This window comes from Canis lupus, chromosome 24 (assembly GCF_048164855.1).
Source record: "Canis lupus baileyi chromosome 24, mCanLup2.hap1, whole genome shotgun sequence".
NCBI lineage: Eukaryota > Metazoa > Chordata > Mammalia > Carnivora > Canidae > Canis > Canis lupus.
In genome coordinates, this window is record NC_132861.1 from 24,886,428 (window position 1) to 24,906,246 (window position 19,819).

The 19,819-nt window shown below is 35.4% G+C and overlaps 1 protein-coding gene across 1 annotated transcript in view; it reads left to right on the forward strand.

The window, feature by feature from the left end:
- GALNTL6 (polypeptide N-acetylgalactosaminyltransferase like 6) overlaps positions 1-19,819 on the forward strand; it is a 1,159,236-nt gene that overhangs the window by 624,124 nt on the left and 515,293 nt on the right. The window lies entirely within an intron of this gene.

The window sequence follows — 19,819 nt, forward strand, 5'->3', positions numbered from 1 at the left end:
ATTAGACTGTTATATGACAAATCTAGGCTATTGATATCATTACAAATTACCATTAGAGGTTTCAGAAAAGGGAACAGGCTGAAGTATAGTAATAATAATCCTTACTTTTTAAAAAATATTATTTTATTTTACTATTTTTTAAAGATTGTATTCATTCTTTTATTTGAGAGAGAAGGAATGTACACATAAGCAGGGAAAGGGGCTGAGAGAGAGGGACAAGCAGACTCCACACTAATCACAGAGCCTGACTCAGGGCTTGAACCAATAACTCCAAGATCATGATCCAAGCCAAAACCAAGAGTTGGATGCTCAATCTGCTGAGCCAACAGGTGCCCCAATAATCCTTACATTTATTATGAGTATTATACTAGGCACACAACTAAGAGTCACATGGGTCTCTAAATATTTTGTATGGGTTATCTAATGTGAGTCTCATGCTAGCCCCATGGGGGTAGGAACTATTATCTTTATTTTCCAGATGAAAAATTAAGACTGGAAGAGGTTTAATAATTTTCCCCATTCCACTTTGAAATCATGGAGATATTTTGATTTATGAACCTGAACTCTTAACCAATACACTATATATTTAATCCCCATTAAAACCTTGTGAAACAGTATTTTCCCATTTTATAAAAGAGGAAACTGACCTTAGGTGGTGTTATGGAGAAAATCGTGTCCCTCAAAAAAGATATATTGCAATCTTAACCACCACCCTATACCTCTGAATGTGACTTCATTGGAAGTAGGTCATTGGTAACTAGTAGAATGTAACTGGTTAAAATGAGTTCATAGTGGAGAAGGGTGTCTCCTACTCCATTATGAGTAGTGTCCTTATATGAAAAGGGAAATTCAGACACAGACAGGGAGGGAAGATGGCCCTGGGATGACAGAGACAGAGGTTAAGACTGTGCTGTCTCAAACCGAGGCACACCTGGAGCTACCAGAAGCTTAAAGAGGCTGAGAAGAGTCCCCTGCTACTGTTCTTGGAAGGTACATGGCCCTGACAACACTTTGATTTTGGACTTCTGGCTTTCACAACTATGGGAGAATATACTTGTGTAGTTTTTGGCCACCCACTTTGCACTACTTTGTTTTGCAGCTCTGGGAAACTAATATAGGTGATAAGGTCATGACCTTGGTAAAGATTATGGCTTAAGAAGTGGCAGGTACCAAATTACTGATATTGATAAATAAACACAACTCTGGAATTTTTCTGCACTATCCAAACTAATGGACTGATGCATTTTCTAAGCACCCAGTAACTCTTACTCATGCTCAGTCCCTGTTCTTTCAGCACACCTGGCTACATCTACATGACCTGCTACCATTTAAGTTTACCTGTCAAGCCTCATGCCATCTTGTCTACCTGAGGACATGACTATAGTGTTTCTCCCCCTCTCTTCTTACATAATCATTCGTTTGCTCCTTACTAGCTCTCTTGGCTTATAAAGATGTGGTTATTTTTCTCATATTTAAAAACAACAAACAAACTTCTTTTGACTCCCTTTTTCATGTCAGCCATGGCTACATCTCTTTGTACCTGCAACAAAACTACTCAAAAGAGTTATATATTATAACCACAGTCTTGGATTCTTCTTAAAACTATTTCTTCCACTACTACTACTCTCTCTTAAAACTACTGCTACCTCACCACACCATGAGAACTTCTCCATCAAGACCACAGCTAGGTCCACATTAGTCAAACCAATAATCACTTCTCATTGCTCACCTAACTTAACCAGTTGTCACAGCCATGACACACATTACTGAAAAATTTCGCCTCTAAGATATACTTTCTTGTAGGTGTTCCAGCAGATCTATCTTAGTTCTCTTCCTATGTCATTAGCTGTTCCTTGGTCTCCCTGATTCCTACCTACTTTTCTCCTCAGCCTCTTCCTGTTGAAGTGCCTCAGGACTCAAACTTTGTTTTTATTTGCTTCACCACTTAAAATATTCCCTTTCTGACCACATCCAGTTTCATACTACCTATACTGATGACTTCCAAACTGATAAATCCATTCTGAGCTTCTCTCCTAAAGGATACATCCATACATCAACTGCTTCTACCACTGTTTCTTAGGGTCTCTTCTAAACATAGGAGTCAGAGCAATCCTTTTATGTATGTCCAATCAGGCCACTGCTCTGCACAGAACCCTGCAGTGGCTTTCCGTCTGATTCAGAATAAAAGCCAAACTCTCTAAAACCCCTACAAATTTCTTCATACTCTGAACTTACCATTATGCCCTTCATCCTCCATTGATTTTGTTCCTGCAAACTGGCTTGCCTGCTAGTCCTTGAATGAGTGTCTCATATTCCCAATTTAGAGTGTTATTCCAGATATTTCCTCAGATATTTGCTTGGCTAACTCTCACCCATCCCTCACATCTTTGCTCAGACCCTACTGACTCAGTAAGGCCCTCACAGGTCACCCTATTTAATGCTATACATGATAGTTGTTAAGAGAGTAAATCTGAGAGTTCTCTTTAAAAGAATTGATCTCTTTTTTTTTTTCCATTTCCCTTCTTTGTATCTATATGAAATGATGAATGTTAATTAAAATTATTGCAGTAATTATTTCACAACATACATCAGTCAAACCTTTATGCTGTATACCTGAAACTCATACAATGTTGTATGTCAATATATCTCAATAGAATTGGAAAATTTTTTAAATAATAAAACAAAATGTAAGCTCTTCCAGAGCAATGTTCCTAGACTATTTTACACCTTGATATATCCCAGTATATGCTCTCACATATACTAAATGCACAGAAAACATTTGCTGAATGAAGAAACTATACTCAGTGGTATGTGCATTAGTAGACATTAGTTCTGAAATGAAGATGCTTTTTTCCTTTATATATGAGTAAATAATCCTATAAGAAGTATTGGCATTTTCATAAGTTTATACGCACCTACTTTTTAGATATCATCTAATGAAAATAATTATTGGAAAAAATATGACAATTGTGCATTTTTGTAAATAATTGTTTTGTATTATTCTCTCGATCCTCATGAAATGAATGAAATTTTCTCCCTTAGGTCATTTGTCTGTCATTATGAAAAATAAAGAGGTAGCTATTCTGTTTTGTTCACTACCCCTTACTGCATTTCATAGCACAATCAATACTGATTTACATTAATGCACTACTGATTGCCTCTGTCAAATGAACCTCCAAAAGTTTCCTCTGAATAAATTGAAAAAAATGGTAATATATGTTCAGCAAATCTCAAACCATAATTGGATAGCTGTGCCCCCAACTGGTAAAAAATTGTATGAGGTGCTGAGTGTAATCTTATTTATTGATTTCCTTCATTCTAGAGTTGGTGAAGGGCAAAAAGAGGAACGGTTAAATCAAAATGTTGAAATGTTGTGATTTATTAATAGAAAAAATGTGTCACATCTTTCTGCACACCTACAAAATTGCTTATTTGTCCTTAATGTATTTTCAGACAGTGTTTTTATTTGGAAAACCAAAATTACTACCAGGCCACTTTTCAATTATATTTTTCTCCTTCCTATAGAAAAGTTTCACTTATTTTATATACTCTGGCTCATGGTAAATTATTTAAGATATAATCAGATAATTGGAAGTATTTCATGATTCCCTCCAATCTGTATTCTCATAGGTTTTAATTTCTCAGGTAGAGCAATTCACTCAGAAGCTGCCTTGGCGGTAAAAAAAGCACTCAGATTTTAGTTGACAGGTGCAGTATTGGATATCCAAAAATGCAATCAGCCAGGTATTTTTCCAGAGGGTTATAAAGTATGGTGTGTAAAGTTTGCTTTTTGTACATTTTCAAGTTATATATTCTCCTTAGTAACTTGGAGGGTTACTGCTTGAATTTTGTTTAGCTCTGGACTTAGAATTCAGATTCTATGTAAGTTTGGAACACTATCAGCCATTAGTAAAAATCAAAGTTGAGATGGCTTTAGACAATGAATTAACATCATGTTTCTATCAAAGGATTCATTGAGATCAATTTTAGTTTATGGCCTCTGGTTAATGTGTGCAGTTAACCCAAAGATTTATTCTATGAAGAGAGTATTTTATAACAAAGTATCCCTCCTTGCCAATTTGCTCCTTGCAGAGTTTACTTGCACCCAGTCCTATGATTTTTCTAAATAAATAAAGAATATAACTGTAATACCAAAATTTGGTATGACAGCAGCTCCTGTAACAGCAGTAATTATATGACATATGGTTGAATTTAGGATTAAATATAATATATACATATGTATTACATAGTATATAATCAACAGCCTAAGGCTTGAGGCTGTCTACATTAGAACTTTTCTATCCTCACTATATACTTGCTTCTTACATGACTCATTGAAAAGAGTTTCTCTGTCACCCTATGAGAAAACTGGTCATCATCACATGATCAACCAGTATACTCTGTGTCCTGTGTGCCTCTAGTGGAGAACTGAACAATTCACTATGAATTTGGCAACTTGAAGATAAAACCTGGGAAGGTATTGGAGATGTGCACCGAAGCAGAAAATGTGTTCTTAGCCTTTCTCACTAGAATAAAAGAAACAGAAAAATATCACTCTGCGATTTGATTAGCAAGGTAGGAATTTTGTTCCAAGTGGCAAAATGCCTGAATTGCATAATATTCAGAAAATAGTGCCACTTTGTTCTTTTTAAATATGGAAAAAAATATAAATATGATTTGAGAGATTTAAAGGGAGCATGATTAAAATAGAAGAAGTAGAGAGAGAGAGCCTTCCTAAGAATATTATAAAAGGTAGGTTGAAGTAGGAGGCTGGCATTGAGATTGCCTACCCATGGGAGTTAAAAGGGAAAATAAACTCTAGAGGAATATAAGAAAATTCTATGGGGATCTCTAGGTGGCTCAACAGTTTAGCGCCTGCCTTCGGCCTGGGGTGTGATCCTGGAGTCCTGTGATTGGGTCCCGCATCAGGCTCCCTGTATAGAGCCTGCTTCTCCCCCTGTCTATGTCTCTGCCTTTCTCTGTGTGTGTGTGTCTCTCATGAATAAATAAATAAAATCTTTTTTTTTTTTTTAAGAAAATTCTAGGGAATGGTTTCTGCGGGCTTGTATTTGATTATCCTCCTTATGTTAAAATAGAAGTTTACTCATAAGCAGAACAAAATAGAAAGATAGTGAAACATTAAACTGGCTGGTTAGTGCCTACTCTACCTCAATTCTCCTCATCTATGGCTAGAATAAGCAGCAGATCTTAGAGAAGGCCAAATCTATATTTTGATTTGTTATTCATAGAGTAGTAAAACAGGAGAGTATATGGTTATATTTATCTTATTAAATTTAAATTAAAAAAATAAAAAAAAATTTAAATCAATTTAACTTTGCTATAAATGGAGTCTCTCTAATAATCAAAAGTATATGAAGGGAAGGATATATTTGACTTTTTTCACCAGCATAAGCAAATCAGGGATAACATTTTTTCCCTGAAAGCTTCCTATTCTAGAAATAGACTATCCAGTAGGGAAAAGGAAGAAATACATGATCTTAGTGAAAACAAATTTCTGCACTATTTTCTTTGAATTCTTGTAGCTTTATATATTACCCCAGAAGATAGTGATCTGGAGGTCAGTGTTGTCTGTAATGTGCTGGTATGGTCTTTCAGCAGAACGTTACCACCTGTGGAGTCCATTAGCCAAGAGGCAGGTGCCCTTAAAACCGGATTTCCTCACTTCTACATGTGTTTATTCATATGACCCACTTAAACAAAATACATCTAAAATCTGAAAGTTTGCCACCACCCCAAGATTGTTAGAACTCATACAGCAATTCAGCAGTGTGGCAGGACACAAAATCAATGCCCAGAAATCAGTGGCATTTCTATACACTAACAATGAGACTGAAGAAAGAGAAATTAAGGAGTCAATCCCATTGACAATTGCACCCAAAAGCATAAGATACCTAGGAATAAACCTAACCAAAGAGGTAAAGGATCTATACCCTAAAAACTATAGAACACTTCTGAAAGAAATTGAGGAAACACAAAGAGATGGAAAAATATTCCATGCTCATGGATTGGCAGAATTAATATTGTGAAAATGTCAATGTTACCCAGGGCAATTTACACATTTAATGCAATCCCTATCAAAATGCCATGGACTTTCTTCAGAGAGTTGGAACAAATTATCTTAAGATTTATGTGGAATCAGAAAAGACTCCGAATAGCCAGGGGAATTTTAAAAAAGAAAACCATATCTGGGGGCATCACAATGCCAGATTTCAGGTTGTACTACAAAGCTGTGGTCATCAAGACAGTGTGGTACTGGCACAAAAACAGACACATAGATCAATGGAACATAATAGAGAATCCAGAAGTGGACCCTGAACTTTATGGTCAACTAATATTCTATGAAGGAGGAAAGACTATCCACTGGAAGAAAGATAGTCTCTTCAATAAATGGTGCTGGGAAAATTGGACATCCACATGCACAATAATGAAACTAGACCACTCTCTTGTACCATACACAAAGATAAACTCAAAATGGATGAAAGATCTAAATGTGAGACAAGATTCCATCAAAATCCTAGAGGAGAACACAGGCAACACCCTTTTTGAACTCAGCCACAGTAACTTCTTGCAAGATACATCCATGAAGGCAAAAGAAACAAAAGCAAAAATGAACTATTGGGACTTCATCAAGATAAGAAGCTTTTGCACAGCAAAGGATACAGTCAACAAAACTAAAAGACAACCTACAGAATGGGAGAAGATATTGGCAAATGATCTATCAGATAAAGGGCTAGTTTCCAAGATCTATAAAGAACTTATTAAATTCAAGAGCAAAGAAACAAACAATCCAATCATGAAATGGGCAAAAGACATGAACAGAAATCTCACAGAGGAAGACACAGACATGGCCAACACGCACATGAGAAAAAGCTCTGCATCACTTGCCATCAGGGAAATACAAATCAAAACCACAATGAGATACCACCTCACACCAGTGAGAATGGGGAAAATTACAAGGCAGGAAACAACAAATGTTGGAGAGGATGCGGAGAAAAGGGAACCCTCTTACACTGTTGGTGGGAATGTGAACTGGTGCAGCCACTCTGGAAAACTGTGTGGAGGTTCCTCAAATAGTTAAAAATAGACCTGCCCTACGACCCAGCAATTGCACTGTTGGGGATTTACCCCAAAGATTCAGATGCAATGAAACGCCGGGACACCTGCACCCCGATGTTTCTAGCAGCAATGGCCACAATAGCCAAACTGTGGAAGGAGCCTCAGTGTCCATTGAAAGATGAATGGATAAAGAAGATGTGGTTTATGTATACAATGGAATATTACTCAGCCACTAGACATGACAAATACCCACCATTTGCTTCAACGTGGATGGAACTGGAGGGTATTATGCTCAGTGAAGTAAGTCAATCGGAGAAGGACAAACATTATATGTTCTCATTCATTTGGGGAATATAAGTAATAGTGAAAGGGAATAGAAGGGAAGGGAGAAGAAATGTGTGGGAAATATCAGAAAGGGAGACAGAACATAAAGACTCCTAACTCTGGGAAACGAACTAGGGGTGGTGGAAGGGGAGGAGGGCAGGGGGTGGGGGTGATGGGCACTGAGGGGGATACTTGACAGGATGAGCACTGGGTGTTATTCTGTATGTTGACAAATTGAACACCAATAAAAAAATCAATTTATTATAAAAAAATAAAAAAAATAAAAATCTGAAAGTTCAGTTGTGAAGTGTTTGTATGCTTTTTATAAATAATAGATGATTTTGTTATAGATATCAAGTTCTATAGTTTGATAAAATTATTTGACTTGCAAATATTGGCTTACTGACGATTTTGTCAAAGACACGTTGTAAAGAGAGCCACAGAAGCTAATCTCTAAAGTCTACATACTGTATGATTCCAACTATATGATATTCTGGAAAAGATAAACTAGAGACAGTGAAAAGATAGTGGTTATCAGGGGTAGTGAGGAAGAAGGGATAATGGGCACAGCACAGAAGATTTTTAGGGCAATGAAACTATTTTGTATGATACTGTATTCAGTATGGTACCTGTCATTATACATTTTTCTAAGTGCATAGAATGTACAACACAAGGGTGAATCTTAATCACTTTGGTAGGATGTTGATATTGGGGGGGGCTATAGTGGGGGCGGGGAGGGGTAGCAGAGGATGTATGGAAAATTCCTGGACCTTTCTCTCAACTTTTCTGAGAAGCTAAAACTGCTCTCAAAAATAAAGTCTTGGGCAGCCCGGGTGGCTCAGTGGTTTAGCACCGTCTGCAGCCCGGGGTGTGATCCTGGGGGCCCAGGATCGAGTCTCACATGGGGCTCCCTGCATGGAGCCTGCTTCTCCCTCTGCCTGTCTCTCTCTCTCTCTCTCTCTCTCTGTGTGTGTCTCATGAATAAATAAATAAAATCTAAAAAAAAAAAAAAAAAAAAAGTGAAACAAATAAAAAATAAATAAATAAAGTCTTAAAACAGGAGAGAAAGGGGTACTTTTAGCAAGGTGCTCTTCATTTCCATTACCTGTTTGGCCTTCCTAACCAGGGTACTACTCATTTCTTTATTTAATCGGCACTCATGACCTCCTTTAGTGGCCTCTTTTACAAATGTAAATTCCAACTTCATTTAGACTTAAAACTATTGCTCTTTTAAAGACTGTTCTTATCTTATTGAACCCATGGTCAAATACTTTAACATCTAAAATCAATTAAGCCTGTTTAAGTAACTATGATGTAAAATACAATGTGCTAGGGATTAGTTAACAAAGATGAGTGAAATAGAAACCCTGCCCTACCATTGCTGGTGGTTTTGCAGGGGTTATCAATTAGCAGCTTCTGTATAATAAATCATTACTCATGTGTCTGCAGTCCAATGTGGGTCAGGTAGGCAGTTTGCCGGTTTGGCTGACTCCATCATATGTTTTGGGGGAGTGGCTAGCTGTAGTCTAGGTTGGCCTTGGCTCAATTATCTGGGATTTCTTTTTGTTCACCAGCAGCTAGCCAGGAGGGAGTGATGAGAGAGAATTTAAGTGTACAGTGTCTCCGGGGCCTGGCCTTGTAACTGACACATTGCAATTTTTACCTCATTCTGTTGGCCAGAGAAAGTCACAAGTTCATTTTAGATTCAAGGATGGGGAAATAGGCTCCATCTTCGTTAGAAGGAGTTGCAATGTTATACTGCAAAGGGCAAAGTTACAAGGAGGGTATTCGTTCATGAGGTCATGAATGTACTCAATCTACTATAAAGAGAATAAGCAAGTAAAAACGACTATACCTCAAAATAAGAAAAATACTACAAATTACATACACTAGACCATTGACTTTTAAGGTTCAAATTTTTCATTTTTGATCATATGATTGTCTCCAATACATATGGCAGTTTGAGATTTTGCTAGGGCATGTTTTTTATTTAACAATATCTTTATTGTTCCTCTTCCCCACTTAAATGTAAGCTCCATGAGGTGTTTGTTACGTGTTTATTTATGACTGTATCCTAAGTGTCTGTGAGTACACAGCACAATGTAAGTGCTCAGTAACTTATTGACTGAACTAATTTTATATAAAAAGTCTGAAGAGATCATTTACATTTTTACTTACAATATCGATTACAAAGTTTCCTCCTTGGTAAAATTGGAATAATATCAGTATCCTCTCGCAGGATAGTTGTGGGGATTAAATGAGTTAATGTAAGAAAATATCTAAAATAGAATGAGATTGGCAAATTGCAAATATTGTATATATACACACACACACGTTTATTGTGCATAAAAATCACTTGGATAATATTTAACTTAAAATATTATGTGGAAGATTACTTATAAATATTATCTTTGAATTTGAGGGGTTATAAAATTCTCAGAACACTCAAGTGTTCTGAGAAACAAATATTCTAGAAACAAATATGGAGGGTTCAGAAGAGGCTAAAATCAGAGGAGTGGATGAGGAGAGATTTTATGAGATAGATATCTTCTGAGCCAGATCCCTGAAGGAAAAGTATAATGTCATGAACAGGATGGGATTTTCAGGAAGAAGCAACTTTATGAAGAAAGTCAGAAGAGGGTGAAAGAATTGGCATTAAAAGATATAGTCTGACTTGGGAATATACGGGGAGAATATGAAAAGCAAACATGGGCAGGTATATAGAGTCCATCTTAAATAGGCCTTGTACTGGCCTTTGCAATTCAGTGGATGATGAGCAACCATTCACAAACTTTTCAACAGCAATGATTTGGTTTTAACTCCAAGAATATCTTCCTAAAAGGCTGCATACTTCTCAGTAATTCAAGTATGGCATTAGTTAAATGGCTGCCTACACCCTAAGTAAAGGATTCCATTAAAGAGCCTTAGTTCATCTTGAGATCTGAACCAGGCCAGGTACTATAGGATATAAATTACAGCTAAAAAGAGCAGATGAGAGTAGTCCTCCCTAAATGTAGATGGGCCTTGCTAGCCAGCAAAATTGTCCCAAAGACTAGTGTTTACAAAAAACCTGTGTCTTATAGTGAACTTAAGTTCTTTACAGCTGCAGAATCAGATGGAATTCCATGGAAGTTGCATAGAACTGATGAAAACCTAGCTAAGTTCCCATCAACTCCTAGGCAAGGATGTATTCCTGTGACTGAAACATTGCACCTAGAAGGACTCCTTTAGGAGAAATAGCCCTGCCATTGTAGTGTCAGCAGAGCTTTCTTCTTTGATGATAGAGGCGAATAGACTATAAGCTACCTTCTTCACCAGATATATGATGAAAGATCCCTGGTACTGGTCACAAAGAGCAGTGTCATTTCAGGGAAGAATTTGCGCCAGAGGCTGGAATTTGGCTTTATATCAGTTGATACAACATATATTGTGTTGACAGAATACATATATTTGTTGACCAGGTATATCACCTGGTTAGTGTGCTATATATCATATATCAACTTGGCAAGAAATAAAGCACCCATAAGATCTTGGAGAAGAAGAAGAAAGAGTACTTATAAGACAAAAGCATATTAAATAGATACTATCTTCATTTTTAAAATGAAGTTGAGATTTAGAGATGCTTGTGACTAGTGAATGACTAATACAGATGCATATATGATAGAAGAAATATAAATACAAAGGTACAAAATCTTTGTCATTAGTTCAGATGTGAAAAAATAAAATTTTCTAATTGTTGCAAAACTAGTATCAGCTTTTACCCTCAAGTTCCCTTGTGCTAGGTCACCATTTCCACTTTATCGATGCAACACTATAATGTCTGTGGAAACTGCTCTAATGATGCTTATCATATCCCTGGACCTCACCCAGAGAATGATGCAAAATATCCCCCTACTTTCAAATCTCCAAACTTAGAGGAGAATTGTAATATGTCTCTCATCCTTACGTCCAGCTCATCCTATAAGGTAGGGCACCAAAAAAGACCAGTGACTGAAGCTTCTCTCTTCCCATCAAATTCACCTCCATCATCAGCTCATAAGATTTTTAGGTAAGAAGATGTAGTAATACATTCTGGCCGACTAAATCTATGTACTAACCCTTTATGTTTCATACCTGAACCCTAGACTCTTGAACTTAAAATTTTGCTAAATATTTGCTAAATATTTTTCAGAATCTGATCTTAAAAATTTTCTCTGGAAAATGTAACATTTTAATAAATCATACTGTTCATTCTAATAATAAAAATTAAAAATTTTAATAATAAAAATTTAATTTAATTTAAAAATTAAATTAAAACAAAAAGAGAAACAATGATTTGGGCTCTTTGATAGAAAAATCCATTTGGCAGCAATGTCTAGACGAATTATAGCTGAAAAGTAATAGAAGTATTAGACGGTTGGGAGAAGTATTGGGAGAATAATGTCGGGGTTTAATTAAAGTTTTTGAGGGTCTTACGTGTGATGAGTACAGTGACAGAGAAGAGAAGGAAGAGATGTGAGAAATATTTAATATTTTAAGAAAATGGGGGGGAGGCAAAAAAGGACTACCATTTACAATGTCCATTTGAAAGATGAGGAGGGGGGTATTAGTGAAATTGAAAAGTTAGGAGGAAAGGTCTTGAGGCTAGAAGGGTGGATGAAAGTGAGTAGATTGGGATAGACAGATAAAAAGAATTAATGAGACAGTGGCATCTCTAACTGCACATAACTAAGAGGTCACAGGAGTGTGAGTTTAGAGACTAAAGCAGAAATACATATTTTGTATATATCTATAGAAAGAAAACATTCAGCCCTGGTTGTGAAGGTGGTCTCTGAGAAAGATACAAATGAAAAAAAAAAAAAGATTTTATTTATTTACTTGTGAGTGAGAAAAAAAGAAGGGGGGAGGGGCAGAGGAAGAAGCAGACTCCTCGCTGAACAGGGAGCCCCACAAACTTACTGAGCTACCCAAGCATCCCCAAATGAAAACTATCCTAAAAGAGTATATTCATTTAGAGTACAAAAAAAAAGTTCTTGCTTTGTAATATATTCCTTTTTTCATATTGCTTAGCTTAATAACTAGTTATAGTTGATTTGTGATATACGGTGTAGAAGACCTGAGATAGACATGCAAAGACTAGAAATATTTATAATACTTTATAATACTATAATACATAGGTCCACAAATATTGGCCATTCAATGACAAAAAAAATAATGTGACTTGATTTTTAGGAAAATGCCCTATGTTATTTGATTGTGAACAGTTTTCTCAGGATAAATAGCACCTGTTTGGAATTATAATAAATGTATTACTGTAACAGGAAAAATATTTAAGGGATGATTAATAATGTGCTATTGACTGAAAGCTCTGGTTAGAAACATTGGTGGTGCTGTTGATTATTATTTAATGATTTCCCTAGATTGCTAAATAATTGACATTGATGAGAAGGTGACTCAGAATCAATTTTATATTGCTTGGAATGGGTTGTTGAAATGTTAATAACGATAGCACCCTATTAAGTGCACCATAGAGAGAAGTAAATATTTCTAGTAAAGGTTTCTCTAAAAAGTTACTAGTGATTACATGTTATCTCTTTATAAAAATAGCAGGAAGTATTGTCTCAGTTTCTTAGAAAACTGGCACAAAGTTTTTCTTCTAAGACATTTTAAATAGTGACAGAACTATAGACAGAACTCAGTATAAACTTGTTTTGAAGGGAAAGTATAATTATGTCTTACAACTTGTGTCATAAAAATTGCATTGATATATATACACATTTATAAATACATGGCTCTGAAGGTTATGTTTTATTAATGAATTTATCTTTGAAATTAATTAGTGTTATGTTTTAAAGATCTTCATTTTTAATATGAAAAATAGTATAATTAGGAAATAAATATTATGGGATTGATTTTTTTTACCCATATTTTTACTTAGTAGGACAAATAAAGCATGGCAAATATTTGTCACAGTAGCAATAAAATAGCGTGCATCATATTGCAAATGGAAAAACAGGCACTTTTGTTCTGCTTAAAACCATGAAGGTAACTTCAGGTTATTATATTGTCCCTAGTCTCCTGCCTTATCTCTTTTTGAAGGGGGAGTGGGGGTAACAAATACCCCATGTTCACTTTATTTGCCAACTGGTATTATTCTACCATCTAGAATAATGTCTTTCAAATCATGGGTCATGACCCATCAATCAACTTTGTGATTCAGGATCAGTATTTTTAAAATGTAATAATAGAATGAAATAGAATAAAAAACATACCAGAGTCCATCTCACATAATGTTAGTAAGTATTGTCTTATAAAATGTGTTTTATGTATCTTTTACACTTATATGTGTAGGTTTGTGGAGTCGCAATGTAACATATTTTTTAATCAACAGTATGTGATAACTACTGATCTATTCAGAGATTTATGGAGTGAATTTTTTCTCCATTGGAAATGAGTTTTTAATAAAATTATCAAATATTTAAGTATCTGCTATGTCTGCGTAAATTAACCACAAAAACAGAACATAACAAACTCCTGCTATAGGTGAATTGACATGTAGGGTAATATATGCACCAAAACAAGAGACCTGGAAAAATCGTACCTTTGCTGTTTAACGTCAGCTTTTGGATTTTTTTATATCTTTAAGCTGTATACTGCTATAATTTATTTTAACGTCAGAATGGTTTCTAATGTTTTTATGTAGAAAAAGTAATGCTTTTAAGCACTAAAGGACTGCAGTTAAAGTCGTAGTCTAGTTCACTTCTGCAGCAGTGGGATAATTCCCATCAAAGGAGCATGGAAAACCATCTGTGGATCATTCAGCAGCACCTCTATCTTATATTCACCATTGATTAAGGTTTACTTCAATTTATTTTAAGACATTTTTTAGAGCAGCTTAGGGTTCACCAAAATTGAGAGGAAGGTACAGAGCTTTCCCATTATCCCTTACCCATACAAATACATAGCCTCCTTCATTATCAACATCCTCCACCAGAGTGGTACATTACAATTGATGAACCTACTATGACACATCATAATCATCCATATTTTATCTTACAATTCATGCTTGATTTTGTTTATTCTATGAATTTGGACAAATATATAATAACATGTATAATATCATACAGAGTACTTTCACTGCCCTAAAAATTCTCTGTGCTCTGCCTTTTCATCCTTCTCCCTGCCTCTTACATGAGGGAACACATGGAACCACTGGTCTTTTTACTGTCTTCATGATTTGATCTTTTCTGAATGTCATATAGTTGGAATCACATGGTATGTAGTCTTTAGCGATTGGTTTCTGTCTCTCTTTACAAGTGTCTTTGATAAAATAGTAAACCAACATTTGCAAGTTAAATAATCTTATTGAATTATTTTTAGATTGGCTTCTTTCATGTAGTAATATGTATCTAAGGATCTTCCATGTCTTTTCATGGCTTGATAGCTCAACTGTTTTTACTGATGAATAATATTCTATTGTTTGGATATGCTACTGTTTATGGATACTGTGAATATTCATATGCTGTATATTTTATGGGTGAATGGATAATATCCACTGAAGGATATCTTTTCAAAGGACCAGGTTTTTATTTCATTGATTCTTATCCATTCATTTCCTATCTTCCATTTCATTGATTTATACTTATTATTTCTTTCCTTCTATCTACTTTGGATTGAATTTGCTCTTCTTTTTTCAGTTTCCTAAGGTGGAAACTTAGATGACTGATTTTATATTTTTTATTTCCTAAAATATACATTCAATGCTATAAATTTCCTTCTAAGAACACTTTTGCTGCACCTCACATTTTTTTATAAATTGTGTTTTCATTTTTACTTAAATTATCTTACATAATGCTATATCAAAAATAAACAAATAAATAAAAATAACACTATACCACTTCATGGGTAGTATGAGTACTAAAATAATCTTAGTACTCCCTCTTGTCATATATATATATTATATTTTATATATATCATATATATAAAACTTTCATAAGCATACACAAATACATTGTTGCTATTATTATTTTGAACAAACCATTATGTGGTAGGTCAGTTAAAAATAAGAAAAATAAGAAGTTTTAATTTTATCTTCACTTTTTCTTTCTTTGATGTTCTTTCTTTTTTATTGTAGATCCAACTTTCTAACCTATATTATTTTCCTTCTCTCTAAAGAACTTAACATTTCCTGTAAGGCAGGTCTACCAGCAACAAATTTCTTCAATTTTTGTTTGAGAAAGGTTTATTCCTTCTTCATTTCTGAATGATTATTTCACAGGGTACAGAATTCTGTGTTGGTGGGTTTTTTCCCCCTCAACCTTTAAATCTTCCTCTCTGGTCTCTTTTTACTTACACAGTTTCTAAAAAAAAAAAAAAAAAAAAAAAGGCTGGATATAATTCTTATCTTAATTCCTCCAGATATAAGATGTTAATTTCTCACCCTAGATTTTTATCTTTGCTTTTCTATAATTTGAAAATTATATGCCTAGGTGAATGGAAGGAGAGAGCATTTATTTTGTTTGGTGATCCTTAAACTTTCCTGATCTGTTGTTTGGTATTTGTTGTTAATTTGGGGTAACTCTCAGTCATTATTATTTCAAATATTTCTTTTGTTTCTTGCTTTCTGTCTTCTCTTTCTGGTATTAGCATTAGACATACCTTTTGTAGTTCGTCCAAACTTCTTGGATATTCTGGTTTGGGGTTTTTGTTTTGTTTTGTTTTTTCAATCTTTGTTTCCTTCCTTTTAGATTTGGAGGTTTATTTTAATATATCCTCAAGCTCAGAGATTCTTTTTTAGCTGTGTCCAGTATGCTAATAAACCCATCAAAGGCATTATTTATTTCTGTTACAGTGTTTTTAATCTCTAGCATTTATTATCAGTTTCTTATTAAGATTGTCATCCCTCTGCTTACATTGGCCATCTGTTTCTGTATGCTGTTTATTTTATCCATTAGAGCCCTTAGCATATTAATAATAGTTGCTTTAAATTCTTGGTCTGAAAAAAATTCTTGGTCTGAGAACTCCAACATCCTGGTCATATCTGGTACTGATGCTTGCTCTCTGTCTCTTCAAATTGTGTGTGTGTGTGTGTGTGTGTGTGTGTTTTGTTTTGTCTTGTCTTTTTGTTATCTAGTCTGCCTTGTAGTCTTTTGTTTTGTTTTGTTTTTTGATTGTTGGATATGATATACTGGATAAAAAGGACTGCTATAAATAGTCCCTTGGTAATGTGGTGGTGAGATGTAGGGACAGAAGTGTTCTACAGTTCTTTGATTAGGTCTCAGTCTTTTAGTAAGCCTGTACCTCTGGACCATGAACTTCAGGACAGTTTTTTTCTCCTTCTTTAGGTGGGACATGATAGCTAGAATAGGCTGGACTTGGGGAGTTCCCTTCCCCCAGATCAGTTAGGTGCTGATAATATCCCACCAGGTGAGACACTGATTAACTTAATTTCCCCTGAGGGCAAGAATGTTAGGAAGAACAGAATTCTGTAATGTATGTTAAAATGATTCATTTTCCCCTCCTCTTACCAGAAACCCAGGGGGATTTTTCTCGATAATTATTGTGGGAACCTGATGGAGCTCCTGGAGATAAATTGCATAATATTTTGCAGCCACGCGCCCTCCAGCCCAGGAATGGATCCAGCTGGAGTTTTTAAGTCTCAGGGTTGTCCACACTGAACTACAGTAGTTCAGGTTTTCATAATCTGGCAATGGTCCCAGCAGCAGTTTCCACTCATGAATCTCTGCTTTAGTAAGCAACAACTCCCTCTATTTGCCTGTCTGTCTCTCCTTTGGGGGGTAGCAGTTTGCCTCATGTCCTTCTCCTCTCATGAATTCAAGATACGTTGTTCATTTTTCACTCTATTTAGCTTTTATACTTGCTGTTAGGACTAAGTGGCAATTGCATGCAAAACCAGGAACTATAGGTTTTATTTCAGTTGTAAACAAATGTTTTGCAGCAATTATTAGGTGCCAGGAAACATTTTAGCTCCTTCAGGAGCCTTCCCACGCTGCTCGCGCCCTTCATCAAAGCCTAAATGCGTGGAAGTGCACAGCTCGATGGGTTCCACAGAGCGAGGGCACCCCTGTCGTTGACACCCGGACCAAGAACCAAGAACAAAGCCCAACCAGCACCCTCGTCCTGCCCCCACGCTCACTGCCACTTAAAGGGTAATGCTCCCCCAGTGTTTACTGCCATGGGTTAGTTGTGCCTGGTTTTGATATGCATACAATGAAATCTAAAAAAAAAGGTAAAATTATAAAAATCATAGAAAATTTACAATATGATTTGGAGTAGGCAAATTGAAGAGAACAAACCACTGGGATAGTTAATTTTACGTGTCCACATGGCCGGGCCACAATACCCAGATACCCAGATATTTGGTCAAAAAAAAAAAAATGATGAAGATATATTGTATGCTTTGCAGATTTCAATCTACTAGAAGAAACTAGAATATTTTAATTTTGTCCTGTATATTTTCACTTTTGTTTATAGGGAATAAAGAGAAGACTCCTAGTAGCAAGGGGGAAATGGCTTATACATAGATTGCCTAGTTACATCTATGTGGGTCACCATATGTGGATATGATTGATATGATAAGAGAAGAAACAAGGAAACTAAGAGTAGGGGTGCAAAAGCCAAAGAAGAACTATTAGGGTCTCTCTTTGGCTTTCAGCTAATTTGTAAAGCTTCCTATAAAGTTGAGACATGAGGAAACTATTGGGCAAGATATGCTTGATTATAAATATAAAATGGAAAAGTTACACTTATATCACTTAACATCTTATTTTCAAGTTTTTTTAAAGCTTAAAAAAACTTCCAATTTTGTTGCCTTGAGAAGAAAGCTAGGCCACAACATTAGGAATATTCATAAATGCTAGACTGTGTCATTCAACAGAGGACTATTAGATTTCCTCCAGTTTCAGCCTACATCACTCTTATGATGACCTTGTAGACAAGCCTACATTTGTTTCATTGTCTGCTAGGCTGATTTTGTATTCAAAACAGCTTATGTATTCTACCCATATTTTCTCTGTCACGCACAATCTTTCCTTTAATAGTAGCCTTCTGCTTTCTTGTTGAGGACCTGCTGAGATGCTCTTATGCATAAAAAACAGATGCCCCAAGTTTTCCTCTCAAAACCATTTGCACAAAATTTAGCAAAGTAGACAAACTTTCTTAAAGTGAACTCAGGATACTCATGGATGAGCAGAATATCCCAATAAAGTAAGAAAAACTTGTTTCAAGATGTTAAAGCAATATGTTAAAATAATTTTTTTAAAGATTGACAAACTATATAAATCATCTACTTCTATAAATAATTAAAAATGTAAAATTTGTATACTATTATCTATATACTTCTAATTCAATGCAATCCCAGTACTCTTACTGATGAGCAGGCCAAAACCAGTTGCATACTTGAGAAGCTGAGTCTGGAGTGAGTAATTTTCAAATAAAAGGTCAGGACTTGATAGAAGACTCAAATACAAAAATATCAAAATAAAAATCAACAAAAACTTGAGAATAAATAGAAAAGATTGTAGTAGTAGAATAAATAGAAAAGATTGTAGTAGAAGATAAGAAATTAAGATCTTCACTACTGCTATTTTTAAAAATTTGATAACACATTTTTGACAGTCTATTCCCCAGTGCATAATGATTCAATGTAGTATTGGACATATATTAAAGAAGCACATATAACAAATATCTGTAAGGTCGCAGTTACCTGGAAGGTGTTCATGTCTTAGACCTATATCATTATAAAATCCTCATGCTGAAGTTCAGGAGATTACTATTACCACAGAATTATTTTAATTTTTTTAGAAGATTTATTTATTTGAGAGAGAGACAGAGAGAGAGAGAGAGAGTGGGTGTGGGTGAGGGGCACAAACAGAGGGAGAGAGAGTCCCAAGCAGACTCCATGCTGAGCACAGAGCCCAGTTTGGTGCTCAATCTCACAACCTTGAGATTAAGACATGAGTTGAAACTGAGAGTTGAAGGCTTAACCCAGGCACCCCGTGATAGAATTATTTTTAAAATACAAAGCAGAACAAAGGGAACAAGGCTGCCATGTGGAGACATTTCCTTCTGTTTAGTCCTGAATTCTAATCTTTAAGTACTATTTTAAATAATGGTTCAAACTATTTTTGTATCCTCAAAGTTATCATGAGAATGCATGTTTGAAACCTATGATTACAGAGGGAGTCAGAGAATGAAACCATGAGAGGTGTCAATGTAGCTACCTTACTAGCACATGGGAGCAATTACTACATGAACTCATTTTACCCTATCATAGACTAGGAAAGATAAGTTTCATTGAAACAAAGACCACACTGCATGACTTAATTACTACTGCTGCAAAACAAGCCCCCTCAAAACTTATTTTATATGCTCATAGGTTCTGTGGATCAGGGATTCAGACATATCTTTGTAAGGATGC